We start from the raw sequence: 6,965 nt of genomic DNA on the forward strand, positions 1-6,965 counted from the left end.
GCTGGGCAAGCTACCGAGAGTATCTCGCCTGCACGGCAGAACCTGGCAAGCTACCCGTGGCGTATTCGATATGCCAAAAAACAGTAACAACAGGTCTCAATGGAGATGTTACTGGTGCCCACTCGAGCAAATCGATGAGCAACGGGATGGCGGTGACAGTGATATGAGACTGACACCCAAGGACAATAAACACAAGGGCCAAGAATATTGCTCCATGGTTGGAAGCCTGCCTTATGAGCTGGGGGACAAGGCAGCTGGTATAGAGAAGGGATCACTAATTAATGATGGAGAAATCATTCAGGATGGGAGATGTGTGCTGAAAGTAGATAAAGGACCAAACGTGATAGCCTCTCAGTATCTATATTGCAAACCATAATGCCCAAAAGTAGAGAGAGTATGGGGGAAACTGCCTGCCATAGAAGCAGGGAGAGGGGTGGGGTAGGGAGGGATGCTAAGGACATTGGTGATGGAAATTGTGCAGGGAGAGGGGTGGGGTAGGGAGGGATGCTAAGGACATTGGTGATGGAAATTGTGCGCTGGTGGAGGGATAGATAGGTGTTTGATCATTGTATGACAAAAACTCAAACATGAAAGCTTTGTAACTGTTTCTCACAGTGATTCAGTAAATAAATAAATAAATAAACAATAAATAAATAAATAAATAAAATACCCCCCAATTAAAAAAATAAATTTATACACATATACATTGGAAACAGCCCAGGGATATACTCAGTGGTGGGGCCCAGGGTTCAATTCTCTCTCTTTTTTTTTTTCTTTTTGGGTCACACCCGGCAATGCACAGCGGTTACTCCTGGTTCTGCATTCAGAAATTACCCCTGGTGGTGCTCAGAGGACCATATGGGTTGCTGGGAATCGAACCCGGGTCTACCATGTGCAAGGCAAATGTCCTACCCATTGGGCTACTACTGCTCCAGCCCCCCTAGGGTTCAATTCTCAACACAAAACAACAACAAAAATTGGAGGGGCCAGAGCCATAGGGTGGGTAGGGTGTATGCCTTGCCCGAGGCCTATCTGGGTTTTATCCCCGACACCCCATATGGTTCCCTGCGCCTGCCAGGAGTGATCCTTGAACACAAAGCCAGGAGTAAGCCCTAAGCACAGCGGGGTGTGGCTCAAACAAAACTGGAAGTAGAGGACCTCTGAACTGAAGGATTCCAATATTCTGATGCTACAGAAAAGCAGTGAGATAGTGTGTTTGACTGGAGAAGGGGTTTTACTCCAAGACGGGATCATAAATCCATCTCCTGAAATCGCAAAATATAGCATATGTACAACAGCACAGTTCTCTGGAAAATGCTCTTCTTGGCTAGTAATGGGATTTATGTCACCAAAGACTTGGTAGGTGGGATCTGCAGTGAGGGTGCATACTCGGGCTACCCCTGGCTACTTGCGGCAATGCTCAGGGGACCTCAGTATTAAAACCAGAGTTGGTTACATGTAAGGCAAATGTCTTTTTTTTTTTTGCTTTTTAGGTCACACCCGGCAATGCTCAGGGCTGACTCCTGGCTCTGCACTCAGGAATCACTGCTGGTGGTGCTTGGGGGACCATATGGGATGTTGGGAATCGAACCCGGGTCGGCTACATGCAAGGCAAATGCCCTACCCTCTGTACTATCACTCCAGCCCCAATAAGGCAAATGTTTTAACTCCTATATTATCTTTCTGATCCTTATATGCTTAAAAGATTTTAAGAACTGTTTAGGTATAACTTAATGAGAAATTTACCCATTTCAAAAACGCACATAGCAGGGGCAGGAGAGATAGTACAATGGATAAGGCCTTACATGTGGCCGACCCGGGTTTGATCCCTGGCATCCCATATATCCTCAAGCACTGCCAGGAATGCAGAGCCAGGAGTAAGCTACAACAGTAGCTTGTGACCCAAACGCTACAAAAAAACACTACCACATTTACCACAACTGAGCATGTGTGCATGATCCCTGGTTATTACAACGGCAACAGCGACAAAAGGAAGAAAGCAGGGAACAGATACTGGGGCCTTGGAAGGTAATTCAAATAATTCAAATACGTTAGAGCACATATCTAACATATTTCAGCCGCTGAACAGTGATGTCTGCCCACTCCTTCTCCAGGTGTCTGGGGCCCCCCAGCACTGCCTCTATTAAAGACTAATCAGAGGGCAGGAGAGACAGTGCAACGGACTGGGCACACGCTCTCATACGGGAGGCCTGGGCGTATCCCCGGGTGACCACGTGGTGCCCTGGGCAGAGTCAGGAATAGCCCGTGAGCACTGCTGGGTGGAGCCCCAAAACAAGAAAAGCAAATAATGAGAGGTTTGTTACTGAACCATCAGCTGACTGACCTCTCTGACTTTGTTTTATGCTTTTATGAGGTTAACTGGACTTATCAGACCCTACTGTTGGCACACGAAACATTGTCATTCTAACTAACAAGCACAGGCAGTGACAAATTTTTGTTGGGTAGATGTTTTCCATTTCTGAGAGGGACTATGGGCATCTCTGGCATCTCAGAACTACCCGCCTCCGCTTTCCTGAGTCGTAATTGATTGGACTCTTTACCCACTTACTATAACAAGCATCCTATTTCCTCCATTGTCACAAAAGCTATTTGTCTGTTTGGACTGCACACCCAACAACAGTGTGCGGGGTTGTTGCCGATCATGCACTGCCAGTTCTGGGATCTAGGGAAAACATGTTCTCCTGCCCTTTAAGGTTTTGCTCCGGTCCTTTTTCCCTTTTTTCATTTTTGGACCACACCCAGAGATACTCAGGCTTACTCCTGGCCCTGTGCTCAGGGATCACTGCTGGTGGCGCTAGTGGACCGGTATGGGTTCTGGGGATGAACCCAGCTTGGCCTTGTGTAGGCAGGTGCCCTACCCACTGCACTATGTTTCCATCCCCAACCTCCACTTATTTTTTATTTTTTTGCTTTTTGGGTCACACCAGCGATGCACAGGGGTTACTCCTGGCTCTGCTCTCAGGAATTACCCCTGGTGGTGCTCAGGGGACCATATGGGGTGCTGGGAATCGAACGTGGGTCGGCTGCGTGCAAGGCAAACGCCCTACCCGCTGTGCTATTGCTCCATCCCCAACCTCCACTTATTTTTAAATAAGTATCACTTTTCATCCTGTTGCTCATCAATTTGCTCGAGCGGGCACCAGTAACATCTCCATTTGTCCCTGTCTCGTGCTAGTGTAGCCCAATGGTATCTGCTTACTCCAGGAATACGAAGAGCCTCAAACCGTTCGTTCAGGGTCTTGATGAAGAAGTCTGACCATTTTGTAGGTGGGCAGCCAGGCGTTCTTTTGACATCCTGTGGAATCCAGTCGGTAATGGCTCTAGTCCAGCTGTCGTCTCCAAATCGCATTATGTGTCTGGCCCATCTGATTTTCGATGCCTTGGCAAATGAGGCAGTGACCCTGATCCTTGATTATCGACTCCGGATTCCTTCTCTCACTTGAATGAAACATGATACTGCTAGCATAGCTCTTTGGGATACCAGAATAGTGTCCTCATCCTGTTTTCGTAGGGCCCAGGTTTCTAAGGCATATATTAGTGCAGGAAGAACCGGTGGAGTCGAAAAGATGTACCTGGAGCTGGAGGTTCTTTGTCCTCCTAACTTCTTAACTTCTTTGGCGCTATTGAAGGCCCACTCTCTTCCTCCTGTGCAGCTCTGGCCAAGTCATTCATTATATTGAATTCTCAACCCAGGTACACATAACTGCTACATTTGGAGATGTTCGTTTCATTGAGAGCAAATGGAATGTCAGGAACTAGTTTTTTTTGTTACTTATTTTAAATAAGTCATCATCATCATCATCATCATCATCATCATTATCATCCCATTGATCGTTACATTTCTCGAACGGTCTCAGTAACATCTTCATTTGTCTTAGCCCTGAGATTTTAGAATTTTGCTTTTTGGGTCTCACCCAGCAATGCACAGGGGTCACTCCTGGCACATGCACTCAAGAATTACCCCTGGTAATTATTCTCTTTACTCGTCCTTTCCAATGGTGCTGCACTGGAGGCTCTTTCAAGGTCAGGGGAATGAGACCCATCATTGTTACTGGTTTTGGCATATGAATACGCCATGGGGAGTTTGTGAGCCTCTCCCATGTGGGCAGGAAACTCTCAGTAGCTTGCCAGGTTCCCCCAGAGGAAGAAGCACTTCCGGGAGCTTGGTTTTATAGTCTCTGGATGTTGGCCGTTGGTGGGATTACACGACGCTGGGGGCAGTCCTTGTGTGTGATGGCCTAGCTACTGGAAAATGGGGAATCTGGGCAGAAGAGGTCCAGTCCCAATCCGAGCAGGCTTGGAGGTCTCAGCCCCGGGTCCCACACATCTGGGTTCCTCTGCTGGTTCCTTCATTTTAAATAAGTAGATATTAATAAATTTCTGTGCTCTTAGCAAAAAATGCATAATATTGTTTGCATATTCCTCAGTTTTGAGATTTGTCTTTGGCTACATCCAGCAATGCTCAGGGCTTACTCTTGACTCTGTGTTCAAGGATCTCTCTTGGTAAGGCTTGGTGGACTGTATGGGGTTCCGGGGACCAAAAGCAATTCTGGTCGGTGCAAGGCAAGTGCCCTATCCCTGGAGATTTTTAAAAAATAACTTTCTGAGAACAGATGACTGGTTAAAGAAACTCTGGCACATCTACACAATGGAATACTATGCGGCTGTTAGAAAAGATGAAGTTATGAAATTTGCATATAAGTGGATCAACATGCAGAGTATCATGCTAAGTGAAATGAGTCAAAGAGAGAGGAATAGACATAGAATGGCTGCACTCATTTGTGGAATATAAAGTAACTTAATGGGAGACTAACACCCAAGGATAGTAGAGATAAGGGCCAGGAGGATTGCTTCATGGCTTGGAAGCTGGCTTCACATGCTGGGGGAAAAGACAGCTGAGATAAAGAAAGGACCACTAAGTAAGTGATGCTTGGAGGGCCCGCTCAGGATGGGAGATATGTGCTGAAAGTAGACCATGAGGGGCTGGAGCAATAGCATAGCGGGTAGGGCGTTTGCCTTGCAGGTGGCCGACCCGGGTTCAAATCCCAGCATCCCATATGGTCCCCTGAGCACTGCCAGGAGTAATTCCTGAGTGCAGAGCAAGGAGTAACCCCTGTGCATCACCGGGGGTGACCCAAAAAGCAAAAAAAAAAAAAAAAAAGAAAGTAGACTATGAACCGAACATGATGGTCACTTAGTACCCATACTTTGAGCCATAACACCCAAAAGGAGAGAGAGAGAGTAAAAGGGAATGTGCCTACCACAGAAGGGGGGTTGATGGAGGGGTCGGCGGGAGGGATACTGGGAACATTGGTGGTGGAAAATGGGCACTGGTGGAGAGATAGGTACTTGATCATTGTATGACTGAAACGTAATCATGAAAGTTTGTAAGTCTATAACTGTATCTCATGGTGATACATTAAAAAAATTAAAAAAATAAAAAAATAAAAATAACTTTCTGGGGGTTGGAGCGATAGCACAGCAGGCAGGGCGTTTGCCTTGCACACAGCCGACCCGGGTTCGATTCCCAGCATCCCATATGGTCCCCTGAGCACCGCCAGGAGTAATTCCTGAGAGCAGAGCCAGGAGTAACCCCTGTGCATTGCTGGGTGTGACCAAAAAGCGAAGAACAAAAAACAAAAAACCAACTTTCTAGGTCAGAGAAATAGTACAGCAGGTAGGGTGCTTGTCTTGCACATGGACAATGTGGGTTATATCCCCAGCACCTCAAATGATCCACTGAGACCCGCCAATAGTGATCCCTGAGCAGAGTCAGGAGTTAGCCCTGAGCAATGCCTGGCATGGTCCAAAAACAAAACAGAAGAACCTCCAAAAAACAAAAACTAACTTTCCAAGACGAGGCTAGAGTAGTTTGGGAGTCCTGGGTTCAGTCTCCAGGTCTGCTAGGTGGAATCCACAAACAATCAAAAATTTAAAAAATAAGAAAATTAGAGACATAGAGATACAATATAGTGGGTAGGAAACTTACCTTAAATTCAGGTCACCCAGGTTTGATCTCAACACCCCATATTCCCTCGAGTGCCATGAAGAATGATACCTGAGCACAGAGCCAGGAGTAAACTATGAGCACCACTGTATATATGGACCCGAACAAATAAATTTAAAAATATTTTGAGGCAGCAACAACGAAAAGTACACTTTTGTGTCTCCCTCTGCTCCACCAGACCTCAAGTTTCTTACTGCCGGAGATCTGTTTATGCTTAACCTGTGTACAACCTACTCCTGCTTCAGGTACAATCCTAGAAAGATCCCTAATCAGCCTAAGCCCACTTAGCAGTGTAGACCTGACCTTCCCATTTGAAATAGAATCTCCATTACACAAACACAGCTTGCTTTATTTTTGACTTCATAGAACCAACAAATGTGTGTGTGTGTGTGTGTGTGTGTGTGTGTGTATCTTTTCAGCGGTGTTTACTCCTGACTCTTGCTCAGGGATCACTGCGGCCTGGCGACATTAATCAATCAGGGTCAACTGCGTGCAAGACAAGCGCCTTAATCCCCATACAGATATATCTCCGAGTCTTCTCTTTCCTCCTTCTATATAAATTCGGTAAGAGGATTTTTTTTCAGGGCTGGAGATAGCACAGCGGGTAAGGCGTTTGCCTTGCACGCGCACGACCCGGGTTTGATTCCCAGCATCCCATATGGTCCCCGAGCACCACCAGGAATAATTTCTGAGTGCATGAACCAGGAGTAACCTCTGTGCATCGCCCGGGTGTGACCTAAAAAGCAAATAAATAGAAAAAAAGAGAGGGGCTGGAGCAATAGCACAGCGGGTCGGGCGTTTGCCTTGCACGAGGCAGACCTGGGCTCGATTCCCAGCATCCCATATGGTCCCACGAGCACCGCCAGGAGTAATTCCTTAGTGCAGAGCCAGGAGTAAGCCCTGGGCATCACTGGGTGTGACCCAAAAAAGCAAAAAA

Source organism: Sorex araneus, chromosome 2 (assembly GCF_027595985.1).
Source record: "Sorex araneus isolate mSorAra2 chromosome 2, mSorAra2.pri, whole genome shotgun sequence".
In the NCBI taxonomy this organism is placed as follows: domain Eukaryota; kingdom Metazoa; phylum Chordata; class Mammalia; order Eulipotyphla; family Soricidae; genus Sorex; species Sorex araneus.